At 46.3% G+C, this 20,916-nt stretch overlaps 1 protein-coding gene across 2 annotated transcripts in view; it reads right to left on the bottom strand.

Moving 5' to 3' along the window:
• LOC146834875 (cytochrome P450 2J2-like) overlaps positions 1 to 20,916 on the bottom strand; it is a 412,959-nt gene that overhangs the window by 256,538 nt on the left and 135,505 nt on the right. The gene's annotated exons all lie outside the window — the stretch shown is intronic.

Here is a 20,916-nt window from a genome sequence, read left to right as displayed (position 1 = left end):
AAAAACGTGTTATAAAAAAAAACCTGGACTTATTGGGCAGCATTTTATGAACTGAGGGATGTTGCAAGGTCTTATGTGTGAGACTAGAAGGTTACTCTAAGTCATGTTATCCCAAATCATGTGGAGATCCTGATACTATGGATCATGTACTACTTCTAAGCTGGTGTACATGCCTTTGCCGGTTAGAAAACATGTGCAATGCTGGGTTGCATATGAGCCAGCTACTCACATATCTGGGCAATTTAAGGATGTGTGAAAGGATTTTTGTTGTACGATAATTTGCGTTGTGTTTTAATCATTTGCAGGTGTGTGTAAGCTGCTTTTGGAAATTATTATTTATACCTTTGTGCACTGATATTCAAGGGTAAACTGGGTTGTTTTACTCCTAGATACACAAGTGGTTATACAAAATAGAGTAGACCTTCTTGGGACCCAAACTTGAAAATCTTCCTAGAGGGGGATTATGCCAGCATACTATACTGAAATTGCCCTTAAAAGATCACAGGAGGCATCTGTTTTGTGCATAGCATTTTTGCACCCTTCAAAACACATACTTTTAAAACAAAAAATAGAAAGGGATTCTATTTTGCTAAATAAATTCCTGCAGAGAAGTTTCTAAGTCTGTGCATAGAGGATTTTCCAGCAACCAACATCGACCAACAACCCACTGTTAGCAACACTCTCCTGGGCCCAAACATCAGACTTCGCCTGCTCAGACCTTTCCCGCCATAGATGTGGCTGATTACGCCAAATTGCACCCCTTATTCTCCTCTCCAAATTTGGCGCAGATGGTCTTTTATTTACCAACTAAAAGTGGTTGAGGGGAGCAAACAAGTCAGGAATATACTTTCAATATAGACATGCCTTAAAGGACCACAGACTCCGAACTTCAGTTTTGTCGATTTATTATAAGGCCAAAAACAACTGGATGTAGACACAGTGAAGAATCAAAGTATATAGATAAAAAAAGATCAATACAGAGCCGTGTCTACGAATATAGATTATTCGGCACAAAAGGCATCAAATGGTAAACTCCAAAATCAGAATGCAACAAAGAATATATGCAGAGTCTAGGGGGCATATTATCAAGGACCGGCGTTAAAATTATCGCCGCTTTATCGGCAGAAAACTGCCGCTAAAGCGGCGATAATGGGCTTGATAATATGCTGCAGAGAATTCCCATAGAAGCCCATGTTCACACCAGAACATGGGCTTCCATTGGAATTCCCCAGGGCATATTATCAGGCCCATTATCGCCGCTTTAGCGGTGGTTTTCTGCCGATAAAGCGGCAATAATTTTAACGCCGGACCTTGATAATATGCCCCTAGGTCCCTTTTCATTATGAAGAAATAAAATATCTTTCCTTACGTTGCTCTAAATGGAGGTCCTACCTAATTCCCTTCCATCATTTCCCAAAGGTGTCAGCATGTGTTGACTTCCTAAGAAGTACTCACGTCAAATGGGTTGATAAGCTTAAGGCTTTGGAGCTCGCTCTAAGATGCTCCTTCTCCTCCGAAAGCTAGCAGAAGTCTGGTTTCACTATTCCTGCGCATCATACAAAAACATGGGATTCAATTGGCAATACGTCATCCTAAACTTTCCATTGCAACTTTGTTTGATGTGGTAAATTTCCAGAAGGTTTTTAATTAAATCTTCTTTATTCGAATGGCCTTGGTTCCCAGATAGGCCAGACGCGAAAGGCGCCCTCCCGTCTCAACATGCATTTAATTATTTATTTCCTGAGAGACCAAGGAGATGCAAAACTAAAAACAATCCGCGATTTTGGGCCTAGACTCGGACAACTTAAACTAATCACAGTTACACTATATGAATATAATATCATCCTGTATCTTATACATTCAGGAATTTCAATACATATACAGTCCTACTTGAATGTATTCACTACGATTAATGTTTAAATGATTCAACTAAATACATCTTAATGATCATAAAACACTGTAAACGATAAACTACATGTGAGTGCGTCTTATCCATGAATATAATGCACCCATACAATATAGATTGCTGAAAGCGCTCTATCAGTTCCCCCCTCTTATGACTAGTGTCATAACACCAACATTATATTCTCTGATAGTTTTCTCCTTGTATTAAAGACCGACCTAAACAGAAGCTGTAGCTTGCCGTCCCTGTCTAAATCTTTCTAACCCCTTAAAGTGCTGGTAATGACTGTCCTGCAGTCGTTCCATTTGCTGTTTCAGCTTTTTCAGGACATTTTCCTGATGTCTGGCCTTCTGCCATTTGTACGCCTTTATGGCTCCTAGTAGGACAATTATACAAATGACAGGTATTATGATGGGTTTTAAGATGTATCCCACTATTCCTTGCCCCAAACTTCCAAACCAGCTCCCAATCTTTCCAAATCCCTTACCAATTTGGCCCCAGAGTCCTTCAGCAGCCAGATTACGTAACTCTTGATGTATATCTGAGATATTATTAATATATTTCCTTATATCCCGACTATTGTCAGGTGTATAGGTGCAGCACTGTTGGACTCCCAGTAATTTGCAGAATCCTCCAGCTTTTGCTAGAAACACATCTAAAGCAAGAACCATAGCCCTTATCGAGACCATCTCTCCATCAACTATTAAGAGAATTTGATCCGTATTCACAGAGAGTTTATCTACTAATGTTGCCAACTTTCTGATTTTCACATCATTTAAAATCAAACCCATACGGGGTATCATAGCTCCAAACTCATCACCAATGATTTTTCCGGCACTTGCACCACGTTTTCCTCTATGAGGTCTTTGCCCTTCCAAGGGCCATACATCGTCCACATGAAAGATTTTGGGAAATACTACAGCCAAATAACACATGCCATACCAATTTTTGGGCAACTTCACATAGGCATTCTTTCCACACACAAAATACACATTGGGCACTATTGTTAACTTATCCAATAGTGCTTTTCTAATGGATTCTTCAATCAGGAAAATGTGTTCACAAGCACTCTCACCCACGAAAATCTTTTCATAATATGTTGACGGGTGCCTAATGCACAGCTTCCCGCTCTGTTGGAAGTCTAAAGCTCTTGGTCCAGGACTCCCTTTTGCCTTGTGATCTAATTCTTCTTTGGTCCATGGAATAACCTTATGCTTAGTATCTGGTCTAAATAAGGTCGGCCTATGCCGATCTTCTATCTGATCTACAAACTTCTTTTCAATGTCTGTTAACATGCAGGTCAAATTATGTCTCTGGGTGTAAGATGTATCTAAAGTAATAGTAGGCACAAAATAAGTAGACATTCGCTCAATTTCTTTTATAATAATCATATTTGTGCATGTACTTAAGAACTGGGACTTCGGAGAGTACCACATCATAATTTGAGAAATAGTACTCTAAGTGTGCTAACAACACACTACATGTAATGCCATAGGTCAAAGGCAAATGATGGTATCAAATACCTTCTTCTACTGATGTGGGTAGGTGCATACACACATAACAATCTTTCGCTTCCACGGTGTCCACCTTCTCATACAATAAACGAGCATATGTATTCAACATGAAATCCCCTTTTGATAGATCTACATGTAATTTTCAACTAGTTTCTTTGATCATCTCTCTATCTTTTATGGATGGACCCTCTTCTAAATCTGAGACGGGTGTGGTAAATTTAGTCTGTTCCCCATTCTTTTCAGCATCGTGAGACCCAACCAAAGAGGTAACAATCCCCACAGTTATGACAATAAGCACTACTACAATAAGGGTACCAAGTATACACTTTTTGGAAGCGAAGTTCCACTGTTCGGTTGTGAAGTGAAAAGGAAAGTAATAAAGTCTCTTTTTGTTTTCTCTTTCCTTTGCTTTATTCTGCTGTTACCAATGTCTCTTTTAATCTGCTTTTTCCATTCGAACATTGCAGTATTCAGTCCATTAATACTAAACCTATTGAAGAGATGTAGTCAGCCCTAACCCTCAATTCTTCTGCTATTTGAAAGTCCCTAAATTTAAATCTTCTTCCTCTTGGATCTAGGTTATCTTCTTTCTAAGACCTAATGCATTCTTTATTCACAGTTCAAGCTTCATCTGTAATATTATTCGAGCCAAGTATGGTAAGGAAGTTTTGCTGAATATCTGCACGGATTTCTCCCAATTCTGGTGCAGTGAGCTGTCGACCAAATGAAGGGGAAACAACTTGGTTGAGGATCAAAAATCACAAACCACTCATTCTTGGTGGATTAGGGACTGTCAGCGTTAGGGTTCCAAAGGCTTCTACTCCGGGGACAAGTAACTGAATGTCAATCGAGAGGGTGTCCCCTCCTTAGCTCACTGTTCCAGTCCCCAATCTCCCGGAATTCTTCGGTCTCTGCATCTGCAACCAGATACTCCCACTCAGGAGATGCATACTTTTGAGACGGTATCCTCCTTCTTCTGGATCGTCTCAGACCATCTGGTCCTTCTTCTGTTTCACTTTGATCAGATTTAGACGTTTCAGGAAATGGAGCAAGATTTTTCTCAGCTGCAAGCCTTATGTTCAGCCTTTCTTTTCAAGTTGGCCGCTTCTCTGCTCTAGCATCTGCTCTCCTCTCTTCCTCTTGATCTGACTATTCTGCGCCAAGCCATTCACTCGGGTCTGGTTCAGAGTGCACATCCGCAATCTCGTCAATCTCAGGTTCTGTACTTAACTCTGAGGCAGTTTGCTCTCTTCTTTCCTGATCGGTTGACTGTTCAGCCTCTTCAGAACCATTTATAACTTGATCTGTTCCTTCAATTTGTGTTACATTTTCAGTTGTTCTTCTTGGAGCAAAGGAAGTTGTTTCTTCTAAGGGCTCTGGAACTCGGCGAGTATGGGAAGCGTGGATCCAGTTCGGTAATCTCCCACACTTCACAGCTGTACTCATGACCAATATCACCTGATATGGTCCCCTCCAATGAGCATCAAGGCAGCTCTTCCACGCGTGTTTTGAAAACAGCACCCAGTCACCAGGGTTAAGGTCATGCAGCAGGTCTATCGAGGTGGATGCAGTCACAGCCTCGACCTGGTGAGATACAGAATTAACCACATCAGCCAATCCCCTACAATAATTCAACACCATATCATCTGTGATGTTTATCAATGCCGTAGATGGCACCATAGGCAATCGCATAGCTCTTCCAGTTAATATCTCATGGGGGGAGAGCCCTGTCCTCCTGTCAGGAGTGCTATGCAGACTCATTAAGACTAGTGGCAACGCATCTGGCCATTTCAATGCAGTCGACGAATAAACCTTAGCCACTCTCATCTTGATTGTGCCATTTACCTGCTCCACAAGACCAGATGCTTCAGGCCTGTAGCTACAATGCAACCTCTGATCAATATTCAAGGCGGCACACAACAATTTCATGAGTTCACTATGGAAGTGTGTTCCTCTATCTGTTTCCACCAAGGTCAGAAATCCATACCTCGGTATCAGTTGCCTTAATAGCAGCTTTGCCACTGTGAGACTATCACATCGTCTAGTTAGATTGGCCTCCACCCCACGTGAAAAGATACACACCACCACCAAAACATATCTCAGCCTGTTACATCTAGGCATTTCAATAAAGTCCAATTGTATTCTATTGAAAGGGCCTCCTGATCTCCCAATGTAACTCATTGAAACCACAGTTTTCTTTCCGACATTCATTTACTGACACGTAACAACACCTGTGACACACTTCTTCAGCATTCACATGAAATCGTGGGTTAAACCACGTTTGCCTGAATACTCGCACCATGGCATCTCTTCCCATATGAACTGCTCCGTGAATTTGCCTTGTCATCGGGCTCAATAGACAATTGGGTAATACTGCTCTGTCATCGGGTGACACCCAAATGCCATCCTCTCTCTTTTCACAGCCTGCTCTAACCCATCAAGCAGCTTCTTCCTCTGAGACCTCATCCTGCAACCGCTTCACCTCATCCAAAGTATCAGCTATAGCTAACATCATGCTGAGCTCGGTCTCTTCTGTGCTCCCTCCAATATATTCTCCATTGAAAACACAAGCATGTAGAGCACAAAAATTAGCTACTTCGTCTGCGTAATGGTTTCCCTCTCCTCCCCTGAGCAGCACATTTCACCACAGCAATCTCTTTGGGTTTCTGCAATGCGTCCAATAATTGGTGCACATATTCTCCATTACGGATTGGGGACCCTGAGGACGTTAGAAATCCCCACTGTGACCATAACTGGCCAAAGTCATGAACTACTCCAAACCCATATTGACTGTCCGTATAGATCGTCACGCGGACTCCATTTGAGATGATACGGGCACGTATCAGGGCAATAATCTCAGCTACCTGAGCAGAGTATACTCTATTCAAACAGGCAGCTTCCACCACTCCCATGATGGTGCACACAGCAAACGCTGCCCTCAAATAACCTTCACTGTCTCTGAGACATGAACCATCAACAAAAAGGATCAAATCAGATTCGGGCAAAGGTTCATCAACAATGTCAGGTCTGGGTTTGGTAGATAGTTCAGTGACATCGAGGCAATCATGCTCTTCACAATCCTTATCATCTTCCTTTTGCGAAATGGGCAGCAATGTAGCAGGGTTCAAGGTGGTACAACGTTTCAAAGTGACATTTTCAGAAACCAAAATAACCTGCTAATGCTTAGTCAGTCTGTTATTTGTTAGATACTGTGTCTTCGTTCGTCATCAACAGTTCTACTGAATGTGGCACATAAACAATAAGTGGATGACCCATCACTATGCTTTCACATCTCTCAATGCTGACACCTGTTGCAAATACAGATTTGAGACATCCGGGCAACGCAGAAGCTACTGGATCTAATGTAGCTGAAAAGTAAGCAACTAGTCTACGGGCACCCCCATGTGTCTGAACAAGGACCACTAAGGCACATCTCTCCTTCTCACAGCAGAAGAGCAAAAAACACTTTGTTAAAGTCAGGCATTCCAAGAGCTGGGGCGCAACATATGCTTTCTCTCAGCTCGCAGAAGGCTCTCAAGCATTCTTCATCCCGTGGTACCGGATCACTTATGTCTTTTGGAGTCAGTCTCAACAGTGGCTTTGCTTGCAACGAAAAGTTTGGGATCCACTGTCGACAATAGCCGGCCATTCCCAAAAACATGCAGACTTCTTTTTGTGTTTTCGGAGTTACCATTTTCAGGATTGTCTCTATGCAATCCGGTGACACCCTTCGTTTTCCTTTCTCAATCCGATGCCCTAGATACTGTACTTCAGGCAAACAATACTGAAGTTTGTTTGGGGACACTTTGTGTCCATTCTCTGCCAAATGGTTCAACAAAGCCACAGTGTCAATCCTACAAGCGTCTTCGGTCTCTGAAGCGACTAGGAGGTCGTCAATGTATTGGACCAGGTCTGACTTCTGAGGCATCACCAGCCCTTCAACATTCTTTTTCAAACACTGGCTAAAGATGGAGGGGCTTTCTGTATACCCTTGAGGGATTCTACACCATGTTAAGACACGGTCGCCCATCCGAAATGCAAATAAATACTGTCTCTCTTCATGTAATGGTATGGAGAAAAAAGCCTGACATACATCTATGACTGTAAACCATTCTGCTTCACATGGTATCTGGAATAGAATGACAACTGGATTCGGTACCACAGGACAACATGGGATCACATTTTCAATAACCCTGCATAGGTCTTGCACTATTCTGTACTTGCCACTGGGCTTCTGCAGTCCCAAAATAGGTGAGTTACAGGGACTTCCTCGTATCTCCTTGAGAATGCCTTGTGCAATCATGGACTTAATGACAGGTTTTATTCCGCCACAGTTTCGGAGTTAATTTACATTGCGGCGTTCGTGGAAAGTCAGCATTTGGTTTGACCTGTATCTTAACAGGATCAACCCCTCAAGTCAGACCTATCTCTTCATCTGTGAAATCCCACACTTTTGGGGAAACCGAGTCTCTCAAGTCATGCGGTAATTCCTCTATGGTGAGGACCACAAACAGTTCTGCACACATGCTCATATTAGCCATTTTAAAATAGGCATCATCATCACAGGTCTGCAACTCCACTCCTCTCAGAGTGCACGATATGGTCCAATTTAGCTTACATAGAAGGTCTCGCCCTAATAGACAGACTGGACTTGTGTTGCACTCTACGAATTGGAGTTTATCCCGAAACACTCCTATTCTCACAGGTAACTCATTCATCAAGTGATTTGTCATTTTCTGGTTACTGACTCCCACTACTTGAATAAATTGTCCTGAAAGGGATATATTTGGGACCACTTCTGTTCTTACTGTAGACCGCGCAGCTCCAGTGTCTAACAAGAAAGTAACAGGATATCCATTCACTTCTGCATCTACAAACGGTCCACTCTGATCTACTTCCAGTATTGCACCCAAAGTGCAACCTTCCTGCTCTCCCCTCTGGCACTCCTGAGAATCCTGATGCTGATCAAATCTGTCTTGTATTTCAAAGTAAGGCTTCTGATGATATGTCTGATTATGCATAGGTATTCTTGGAGGCTGAGGTATTTGTACTTGCGGCTCATACCCTCCATACATGGACCTAGGTCTAGTCACGGTATTCAAAGTCTCGGACAATTGTCCCTCTCCCTCATTCTGTATTTGATTTGCTGGATTCAATCGACACTCGCTCTTCTAATGTCCGGTTTTGTGACAATAATGGCATGCAGTGACCTTCTTTTGTTGTGCCACCCACTCGCTTGTACTCATGTCCATGCCTCTTCCTCTTCCCTCACTAGGTTAGGTCACCATCTGTTAACCCATTCCTCTACCACCTCCTCTGCCTCGACCCATTCCTCCTTGCATCTGATCGGGCCTTTCGGCATTCCTCAACTGCACCAACATCAACTGGTCTTTCAATTTCTTTTGTGTCGATTCCACCTGATCACTACAGTATTTTGCATAACGCAGAATTTCGTCCACTGTTTTATTTTCCAACATACCAAATGTGTCTGTATCATCACGCTAATATCAGATCTTAATCCCAGCACAAACTTTGAGACAAACTGTCCCATAGCCTTCTGCTCAATAATGTCCAGACCACTATGCTGTTTAAAAGGCACTAACAATCGCTCCTAATAGCCATGTACCGATTCTTTCGGATCTTGAGTGGTGCGATCAATCTTAAGCCAATCAACAGTTTGGGGAGATACTTTCGATTGTAACCAGGTAATCACCTGCTCATATTTTTTCATTACCTCAGGTGAAGGACCATTATTCACCGGGTCTTTAGCTAGTTCTGCAGCTGGCCACTCAATGGCAATTTTACATGCAGCTCACAAGTCACCTGGAACCACTATATCAAACAAGGTGTTCAAATCAATCCATAACACCTTTGACATCTTGACAAACTGATCTAATTGGTTGTACCAATCAGCGGGTTTCTCCCTCAGCTGAGGAAAATCATTAGTGCATGCCGCCAAATCACCCCTGCTCCATGGCACATGTACATACCCTCCATTCTGTACTTCTCTTAGAGGGAAATTTCCTGCTGCTCCCGTCCCTCCACCCGGAGGCGGAGTATTTCCTGTCCCATTCTTGGCACTTTTCTTTTTAGTGTAACACTGGACAACCTGGGTCTAGTGCTGAGTCAACAAAGATAAACAAAAGGCATATCTACTAGTTCCGACATCTCTAGTTAGAGAAGAACCCTTTAGGGAACAGAACCCATCAATCACCGAGGAGTCAGTGTGATGTCATCATCTGGGTCTGTTTCTCTTGATACACCGCACCAGGTCTAGATGGAACGGCCTGATCACGGGTAAAGAGAGGTGGCATACAAGGGTTGTAGTCAGATCTCCACCAGATATGACGAAAAAGAGAATTCTCCTTCGCGTGAGAGGGGTTCAAAAAAGTGCAGCACTAAATCAAAAAAGTGTGAATAAAAATGGCTAGAGAAACTCAAAAGTGCTTTAATCGGTAGAGTACCTCTGCCAAAATTAAAAAGCAAAATGGCAATTTAGCATAAATACATCGTCATTATGCTCATTGTCCATAGTATTTGGTCAACATGTTTCTGCCCACTGGGATCTAAATAGTATCAAGGGCATTCATCAGGACCTAAATTTTTGCTGCTACTATGAAAAAGTGAAAGTATAAAAATATTTATTATATTACAGACATTCCTACCACCGGTTGAACTCCGTGGATGTCAAAACCGGGTACCCTACAATTCTGGGTGATACCCTCACCTCAACCTGGTTTCTACTCAGGGAAGGGGGCCCCGCTCTCTCCGTCGGTACCCCAGGGCGGTCTATGAGTAAAGACATATCTGGTGGAGATCTGACTACAACCCTTGTATGCCACCTCTCTTTACCCGTGATCAGGCCGTTCCATCTAGACCTGGTGCGGTGTATCAAGAGAAACAGACCCAGATGATGACATCACACTGACTCCTCGGTGATTGATGGGTTCTGTTCCCTAAAGGGTTCTTCTCTAACTAGAGATGTCGGAACTAGTAGATATGGCTTTTGTTTATCTTTGTTGACTCAGCACTAGACCCAGGTTGTCCAGTGTTACAGTGATTCGGTTAAGGGGATTCACAACCTGCTGGTCTTTAAAATCTTTCCCTTGGACCTTCTCCCACGTTTTCTTGTTGTTACTACTTTTCTTTTTAGCCCATCTCTCTTCCCATCTATCTAGTTCTTTCCAACCTCGCATCCCTATCACCAGTTCCCTGATGTGTGCTTTTAGTCCTATCATTCGCTTCTCTTCCAATTCCTTATCTGTGTAATTCAGGTTCCTTGCATCATTTTAGTATTTGTCAAATACACCACATACGTTCAAGCCAATTGTGACAAGGCATCATGAGCTCTCTTCACCTTTCTGGTGGTGTCCTTAGCTACGAATAGCAATTTGTTTGGGTCGTAAGTATCAGTTCTTTCTAATGGCGGATTCCCATCAATTACCGCATCGATTTTTGCTTTTAATCTCACCACATCTAACAACGGTCACTTCAATGTACCCTGTATCATCTTCTGGGCTCTTTCACTTCCCAATTCCTCCCTGTCGCAACTTTGTGTTCTCCTTGGACCCCCTCTTTCTCCTATTCTCACAATTGGGTGACTTTCTCCCTCCCAGCTTCGGCTTCTCCAATGATTCCCTGGACACACAAAATGTAGCCCCAACAGTGCTACTCTCTGTGCTTCTCGTCTCATCTCTCTTCCTTCATTCTGTATCATTGACTCCCTCCCGATGGAACCCACATTCTGATGTCTGATCTAGAATTTTCCAAAGCTCCTGTCCGTCTTCATTCTGGCCCGCTGTCCATCCTTGATGGATCAGCCGTAGCTGGCAGTGGAGTACTATTTTCCCCTGGCACCTGCACTATGCCTGTCCAACTCATTGCAAGACTCCCTCCGGATATAGTCTCTTCCCCTTCTCCTGTATGCTGTTGACTATCGCGTGCTCTCTCTCTAGGGTTATATATTGAAAGCACAGGTCCAATAGTAACTGGTACCGACAGTGAATCTGGTAACTGCATATTTCATGTAGATTTAGTTGGCTCCGAATGTGGATACCCTATTCCTCCAGACCCTCCTGGGATTCGTCTTCCCACTGAAATCCTCCCTCTTACTTCGATTGGCTGCTCCTCTGAACCTACTTGTCTCACTCCAAGAGTTTCTTCTGTTTGTTGCATCCTCTCTGCCTCGGACCTAGAGTCATAGAGTGGAGGACGTTCTGCTAACAGTCTATCAAGAAAACTGTCATCGGTATCACTGTCCTCTTCTGTCTTACTCTTCCCTTCCGACCCACCTTCTAACAGCCTGCATGGATACAATCGTTCTCCTTCTGTGGTGTCTACTCTCCATCTCTTCAACTGTGCGTCCCATCTAGCATCCTGATATGCCTTCATCGCTTTCTTCATTCTTGTCTGTGAAGTCTCTCTTCTCTTCGCTAATGCTGCTCTCATCCAAGCATGTAATGCTTCGAAATGGGTGGGTCTAGGTGGAGGTTTAAGGGCAGACATTACCCCCTTCAGTTGGTACAGCACCTCCATATGAAAAGATCCATAACAAGGGAAGGCCAATTCACCCTCTTTCTCTGTGAGTTATGCCAATTCTGAAGCCACACTATGGTATGGAGTTCTACATTCGTTGCCATATAATGTGCCGGTGTGTCCTCTGGTGGAGCTTCTTCTCCAACCTGAGTCACCACCCCTGTATAACCTCTACATAAATCTCACAACACCTGAAAGCATCGCATTATGAGAATCGATCAATTCGCAACGCACAATCCAATCTTCAGCTTCAGATGAACTTCGACCAATCCCAGCGCGGCGCACACCAACCGACCAATCCCAGCGCGGCGCACACCAACCGACCAATCCCAGCGCGGCGCACAGTGACGTCCCTGCTCACTCTTTGCAGCGGCTCACCCGCCTATACAAATTCATTTCATACACTTGCTCGCACATTCGCACTACAAGTAACTGTATATCCAAAAGGTATTAAACCAAGTAACTGTTCCTAACACAGTCACAATAACTTACAGTTACATAAAACAAGTAATTGTCTGTCCGCTAAAAGATTGATAGAGCATGCATACAAGAACGTTCATCTGCTGTGACCCCCGACCTGCACTGGTCACTCAATCGCCTTAGTCCACCCCTGGTACCTGGGGCTTTCTACAGCAACATATTCCCACACTCACACAAAGTTCCCTGTCGCAAGTGAATCGTCGATAGCGCTTCACGACTTCCACAATTCTGATCAGACAATTACAATACAAAACTATCCCTGGATCTTGGACTTCTCTTGAGTCCGCCCACCAAACTTTCCGATCCGCACGTGTTCGGACCAGTACCAATAACCACAATCACTCAACATACATTGCAACTCCGCAAGACATCCACGATTAATTCATCACTGCAATCTAACACACCACACAGTTCCTTTCATACTCACGCTACCACTGTTTCCGCTGCACCGTCAACGTCCGCCGGTCTCCGCCAATCTTCGCCGTTGTTCACTCCGCATCAGACGCCGCTATTCTTCCTAATCTACACCTAAGTTCTCTATTCTCCCCTCACCTTTAGAGGCAAACCATCCTCTGCTACCATTTGATTACACCAAATTGCACCCCTTATTCTCCTCTCCAGATTTGGCGCAGATGGTCTTTGATTTACCTACTAAAAGTGGTTGAGGGGAGCAAACAAATCAGTAATATACTTTCAATATAGACATGCCTTAAAGGACCAAAGACTCCGAACTTCAGTTTTGTCGATTTATTATAAGGCCAAAAACTATTGGATGTAGACACAGCGAAGAATCAAAGTATATAGATAAAAACAGATCAATGCAGAGCCGAGTCTACGAATATAGGTTATTCGGCACAAAAGCCATAAAATGGTAAACTCCAAAATCAGAATGCAACAAAGAATAGATGCAGAGTCTAGGTCCCTTTTCATTAGGAAGAAATAAAATATCTTTCCCTACACTGCTCTAAATGGAGGTCCTACCTAATTCCCTTCCATCATTTCCCAAAGGTGTCAGTATGTATTGACTTCCTAAGATGTACTCACGTGAAATGGGTTGATAAGCTTAAGGCTTCTGGAGCTCGCTCTAAGGTGCTCCTTCTCCTCCGAAAGCTAGCAGAAGTCTGGTTTCACTATTCCTGCGCATCATACAAAAACATAGGATTCAATTGGCAATACGTCATCCTAAACTTTCCATTGCAACTTTGTCTGTGTGGTAAATTTCCAGGAGCCTTTTAATTAAATCTTCTTTGTTCGAATGGCCTTGTTTCCCAGATAGGCCAGACACGAAACGCGCCCTCCCGTCTCGCTTTCCAGCCATGTTCAAAGACATTCCGAGTATCTTCGTCAATCTAAAAATAACGAGTTTGCATTCCTGCACCTGCAGTAAGATGAGAACACTCTGTTTTTCGAACACAACATGCATTTAATTATTATTTCTTGAGAGACCAAGGAGATGCGAAACTAGAAACAATCTGCGATTTTGGGCCTAGACTCGGACAACTTAAACTAATCACAGTTACACTATATGTATATAATCTCATCCTGTATCTTATACATTCAGGAATTTCAATACATATACAGTCCTACTTAAATGTATTTACTACGTTTAATGTTTAAATGATTCAACTAAATACATCTTAATGATCATAAACCACTGCAAATGATAAACTACATGTGAGTGCGTCTTGACCATGAATATAGTGCAACCATACAATATAGATTGCTGAAAGAGCTCTATCATAGCTAATCTTGAGCTTCCTACCTGAGCAATAACAGTCGGCATTAGCACATTTGTTATGGATATGACACAATGGTGATTACAGTCAGACAATATTCATTATTCCAGTGGTGATAAGTTGTCGTTTGAGTTGCATCAAAGGGACAATGGTTCCTCCTCTGTGGAGTGTACAGGGGCTACACAAATTCCTCCCCGATAGTCGTTCCACCCAGCCTACACTGCGGACCACTTTTTGGGACACCCTAGTGCTACGTAAACAGTCTTCTCCTTGAACATGCACCAGTCTAAACTCCTCTTCCAGGAAGCCAGAGTTGGGGGAGCAGCCGCCCCCCACTGCTGTGCAATATCTCGTTTGGCCATCATAGCCCCCAACGTAGCCCAAAGCCTCTCCATACTTGCTAAGTCGGTGGGCCCCCACATGTTTAAGAGACACCGCTTAGCCTCAGGACGGATGGTTTTGTTGAGCACTTCCTCCATCACCTCATGTATATCTCGCCAATACTTTTGTATCTGATCACATTCCCATATTGTGTGGATGAAAGTGCCTTTGTGCACACAGTTGTGTCTGCAATCTCCCTCCTCCCTCCTCCCCATGTGAACTAATTGGGGCCCAGTGATGTATGCTCTGTGTAGTATCTTGAGCTGGACCAAACACAGACGTGCCGAGATTACCACCTCCTTAGGGGAGGCGACCGTCTCCCGCCACTCCTCGTCATCAAACTCCAGTCTGTCTCTTCCCCAGCACTCATGTAAGCGCTCTAGTGGGTCAGGGATGTTGTTAATCAATTTCTTATAAGTAAGAGAGATCGCTTTTTAGGGAAGGTAGCCGTCTAGTAGGCGGTCTTCTAATGGTAAGGATTCAGGGGGGATTGTGCCTTTCTGCAGAGTCGTGCTGATTGCATGGCGAATCTGCAGATAGCAGAATAATTCCGTATTTGAGAGCTCTAATTGCTGCTGAAGTGTGGCAAAAGAAACCATATTACCCTTCAGCCATAGATCTCCCAGACGGGATATGCCAATCAAGTCCCATTTATCAAAGCCTTTCATGGACTAAAGATTACCTAACTGTTCGGAGTCCCACAAAGGCGTCACCAGTGTGAGCTTCCGGTCCCAACCTAAGCTTTTATTGACGGAGTGCCAAATCAGAAAGAGTGCTTGGTGGGGCTAGTGAGGGAAAGTCTCCAGGGGTTGGAATACAAGGTTCTATTATAGTTCCCACCGGGCAATAGCCACCTATCCATGGTAAAAACGGGGTCGTCGGGCGGGCGATAAGTGTAGTGGTTGATGGCAGCCAGGTAGGATGCCTAATAATATTTCCAGATGTCAGGGAGACTGACACCTCCATCATACCAGTTCAGGACCAATTTATTAAGTGCTATTCTGGGCCTCCCCTCCCACAGCAACTCTCTCTGCAACCCCTCAATTTCTCTGAAGTATCTTGCTGGGGCCGGATCTGGATAGTTTTGCAAGGCATATAGCAGCCGGGGCAGGGACATCATTTTAAATAGCGCTGCTCTACCCAACAGCGAGAGCGGCAGAGTCCTCCAACCAGCTACATCCCTTTTAAGTCGCTGCAGGGGCGGGGCCAGGTTCCGCTCATATCGTAGTTTGGGATCAGTGGTGATGAAGATCCCAAGGTAGCGGAAACCGTCCAGCACAATCTGCATCGGGAAGGTTCTGGGCAGTGGGGGAAACTCACCTCCCAATACATATATAAGTGACTTGTTCCAGTTAATTGAATAACCCGAATATTTGCCGAAGATATCCAGCACACAGATTAAAGACTTTTTAGGGGAGACTAGATAGAGGAGTACATCATCAGCATAAAGTGAGATGCGGTCCTCCCAGTCTTTCGACCACCGCATTCCGCAAATCGCTGTGTCTGCACAGATCCAGGCCGCCAGTGGCTCCAGAGCGAGGGCAAACAATAGGGGGGACAATGGGCACCCCTGCCTGGTCCCTCGGTGACGTTGGGATGGGTCTGAGCACTGACTGTTAACTATCACCTGGGCCACAGGCTCCGTGTAGAGGAGTATAACCCATGCTATAATGACAGACCCAAACCCCATTTTGGCAAGGACATCCAGGAGGTATTACCACTCTATGGTGTCAAAAGCCATGGAGGCGTCTAATGACACTATCACAGCTGGCTCCCTAATAGTTTCAGCCCTCCCAAGCACTCTGTGAACCCTACGCAAATTAATGGCCGTATTACGGTGGGGCATAAAGCCTGATTGATACTGGTGAACCAGTGTTGTTATCACCTGAGACCTGTGGCCAAGAGTTTGGCAAGAATTTTGGGTTCCGCATTCAAGAGGGAAATGGGTCTGTAGGAGGTGCATTTGTTTCTGGGGTTCCCTTTCTTGGGAATCACAACAAGGGATGCCAGTCTCTGATCTGGAGGAAGGACGCCTACGCTTCTACTCTCCTCAAACATGGATCGGAGAAATGGGGCCAGGCCATCAGGACGCAGCTTATAAAGCTCAATCGGCAAGCCGTTAGGCCCAAGCGCTTTCTCCGGACGTAGGCTTCTGATTTCCTGGGCTATTTCATCGTTAGTTATGTCGCTGTCTAAGAACTGCTTGTCTTCTTACGAGAGAGTGGGCAAGTGAATATCGCGAAGGAGGCCCATGGAGTCCTCTTCAAGGTATGGGGAACTCGACTGGTAAATTCTGTCATAGTATGTCGCGAATTCACAGACTATCTCAAGGGGGTCGGTGTGCACTCCACCCTCTTAGTCAGACAGCTCTGGGACAATTCTGTTAGCCCGCTCCTTCTTGTCTAGCCAGACCAAGAGCTTCCCAGCCTTATCACCCTACTCGTACACCCTACCATCTCTCTCGCTCCCCCAAATCTTAGCCCTGTCAGTAGCAATACTTTTATATTCGTCTCTCTTGAGCTGTAGGAGATGGATTGTTTCTGGGCCCAATTCCCCAACAGGTCTGTCCTCGAGGCAGAGAATATCACTCTCTATAGCTTCAAGGTATTTTTGTTTTTCTTTTTTAAGCCCCATCGATAAGTGAGAGAGCTTGTCCCCTGATCACAGACTTGAACGCCTCCCACAGAGTTATGGGGGAGTCAACTGAGCCCTGGTTCTCCTGAAAATAGTGGTCAATTGCAAGCAGGAGACCTTTGCGAACCAGGGGGTTGCGGAGAAACCAGGTGTTGATGGGCGCAATCACACCCACACGCGTGTCACCCAAGGCCAGATGGGTCCATATTGGAGAGTGGTCAGAGAGTCCCCGTGCTAGATGTCGAATCTCATGGATGTGCGCAACTTGGGATGCGGGAGTTACGAGATAGTCAAGGCGAGAGTAACTTCGATGCGCCCCAGAGAAAAAAGTAAATTGGATGTCACCAGGATGAAAGGTCCGCCACACATCGGATAGACCAAAGGACTCCAGGAAGTCTGAGAGCCAACGGGATGAGGGGCCGATGTCACGAGGGGGGTGACTGTCAAGGGCATCAGAGACTACGGCATTGAAGTCCCCTCCACGAGCAAGATACCCTCAGAAAGTGAAAGCAACTGGGTCCCTAGATCTGAAAAGGTTTGCATTTGCAGGCCAGGCGGTACGTATACTGATATTAGGGTGAGTGTATTGCCCTCCCACCGTCCCGTCACCGCTGCGTATCTTCCCCACTCATCAGTGCGAGTTGACTGTACACAAAAGGGAAGAGACCTCTTAAACAGAATTCCCAACCCCCTGGATCCGGAGGTGAAACCTGAATGGGCCACTAATCTATATCCCCATCTGTTCAGTGCCTTGCAGGAGTTGCCTACTAGGTGTGTCTCCTGGAGGAAGACCACCTCTGGGGAATGGCGCTTAAGGTATTGGAGGACCAAGGTCCGCTTCAATTTGTCACCAAGCCCGTTGACATTCCAACTCAACAAGGAAAAACTCCTATCCCACTGTGTGTCCATAGATAGTGTCAGGCGCTGGCTTGCCTCTGGGGGCCCTCGTAGATAGTGCTGCCGATTGAACTCGAACAAACAAACCCCCCTCCCACTCCCAACTCCAACGACTCCCCTCCCTCCTCACCTGCACTCTGGGCCTAAAACTACCCATGAGATTAACTTGCAGAGTGCCTGTCGCCCAACCCGAAAACTAAGTAGCTAAATGTGGGGAAAAAGGTGCCCCAACCCCCATCCCAACCACAGTTACCAATACAAGTCAGTGTCGTTCCCCGCATGGGACAGCCCCCAGTTTCCCTAGCCACAAAACAAAGGCACAGGATAAGTCGGGGGAGCAATACACCTCTTGGCCATCAGGCCACCCATAGGGCCCACCCGATGTGGCCCCAGGTCAGGAACAAATCAAATACATGAGACCACACGGGAGGCCCACCCTACGGTCAAAGTCTCCCACCGAAGTGAGCTCAGCGGGCATTATGTTCCTTTGCATCTCTCCATCCCTCCAGCCAATCTGCCACATCCTCAGCACTATCAAAGAACCATGGTTTGCCGTCTGCCTCATACCACAGCCTAGCGGGGAAGTGCATGGCGTACTTATAGCCTTTATCCCTGAGTCTCTTTTTGACGGCGAGGAAGGATCTTCTTTGTTTCTGAACAGCTTGGGTAAAGTCTGGGAAAAAGGAGATGCTGCGTTTTCATATTTGAGGATCGTGTCCCGATCACAAAAATTAAGCAACCTTGCCAGTAGGGGTCGGGGGGGCCCAGGTCTCGGACGTCCTCCGGGATCCCTGTGAGCCTTTTCTACTACGATGTACTTGGACAGTCCCTTAGGGCAAAGATATTTGAGTATCAGTTCCTTGACAAAGAGGTCAGGCGTCTGCCCCTCCGCCCTCTCCGGCACTCCAATAATTCGGACGTTATTGCGCCGGGAGCACCCCTCGTAGTCGTCAAGCTTGTCCTCTGCGTATTTCCTGAAGGTTTGCAGGTCGCGGAGTTTGGTCTGGAGCTGCGAGACATCTTCGACTAGGCTAGTCGTGGTTACTTGGAGCTGCTTAACCTTCTCACTCATTTTTGCCAAGTCCGCTCTGATGAGAGTCACCTCCACCGCGATTGCGTCCGTTCTCTGTTCCATCGAGGTGCAAGCTCTGGCTATGGCCTCCATGACGTCCTTCAAGGTGAGGCCGGAGGGGCCATCTTCTGCGTCCCCGGTTGAGGCTTCTCGTGAGGAGGATTCAGGAACAGTCACCTTAGAAAAGGTGTATTTATCTAGTCTGCTTTGCTGTGACTGCTTGGTGCCCTTTCCACTCATTTTGACTACGGGTCCACCACTCCCCACACTCCAACCCGTGCGCGGGTCGCCATGGTCACATCACAGATCTTCTGCGTCACAGGTGAGGAATATGCAGGTCTTCACCCCTCACCTCCACCCCCAGCCGGCCCAATGCTATCTGTAAATGAAGAGAGGGTGGGCCGCGATCAGCGCATAGGGTCTCGCAACGGGGTCCCATGCTCGGATAGCCGACCCGTCTCCACGCGATCTGCACCCTCAGGTTATGTCTCCCCATCTCAGCCCACCAGGTCCACCAGCCACAAAAACCACGGCGTGTGCAGCAGGCCAGGTGCACCACAGTCATGACCGGACCACAGATCGCGACCTCCTCGTTTCCCAGTGGGCCATTGTTCATGCAAGGTAACACCACCGGGGTGCCGGCCTCTCTCCGATGCTGCCCCAGGGATGGTAGCCGGGATTGTTGGCGGGGCAGGGCCAGCCGCGCCACCGGTCGAAGCAGCCCAGCAGGGTCACCGCTGGGTTCAAGTATGCAGCAAGAGGCTGGGGGGGCCCCCCATGACTCCGCAGCCCCCAGAATATTCGCGGAGGAGGGCACAGCTTCAGCTGGACTTCCAGCACCGCTCCCCCTAAATCAGGCCTCAATTTCCGGTATCTCGTGATGGAGCAGCCACCCGCACTCACGTGGCCGCCGGGCTCCGCAGGCACCAGCCTCTCTTCGATGCTGCCCCAGGAAAGTAGTCGGGATTGTTGGCGGGGGCAGGCCCGGCTGCGCCCCCACTCGAAGCGGCCCAACGGGCACCGCTGAGACCAGGTATGCAGCGATAGGCCGCGGGGGCACCCAGCGATTCCGCAGCCTCCAGAGTCTGCGCAGGGGAGGGCACAGCTTCAGCCGGACCTCCGGTACCGCTCCCCCTGTGCAGGCCTCAATCCCCGGTGCCCCGGGATGCAGCAGCCGCCCGCACTCACGTGTCCACCGGGCTGCACAGGCACCACAAGATCCGGTCCGTCTCCTCAGGTATGCCGCAAACACCGGGGCCCGTCACTCGCCCCCCGGATCTGTGGCGGCCGCGATGACCGGCCAGGACAGCGCTGGAACTCTGCGTGATATTTTCCCAGTGAACGGGGATCGGATATGTTTGGCGGATGGTGTGATTTCGGGATATGCGGGACAGAGCTACTCCCTTATGCGGCCATCTCGCTTCGGCGCGAAGCAACGCCCCCCCCAGCTTGCCATAGTTGATGAACCCCTCTTCGGATCCAGCCACCAACCTGGCCCACCGACAACCCTGTCGACAAGGGCTTTTCTCCTCCAAAGTTTTTAAGTGCAAAGATAAACTTTCTCCCAGGATGAACTTGGTCCCTGTATCCGACCAACGCTCCATCATGGCCGGCCTTAACTTTTGACTTGTCCCTGTCCAGCATGACCAGATAATACACTTGGCACGTTGGGCTTTTTGTTAGTGCTATTTTTAATTCAAACTTCCAGTTCTACTTATTGCATTTTTGTTTTTTGGGTTTCATTTTATTTATTAAAATATTCTC

This window comes from Triturus cristatus, chromosome 4_2 (genome assembly GCF_964204655.1).
Source record: "Triturus cristatus chromosome 4_2, aTriCri1.1, whole genome shotgun sequence".
In the NCBI taxonomy this organism is placed as follows: Eukaryota; Metazoa; Chordata; class Amphibia; order Caudata; family Salamandridae; genus Triturus; species Triturus cristatus.
Note: the sequence above shows the minus strand (reverse complement) of the source record. Positions and strands in the feature narration are given on the sequence as shown.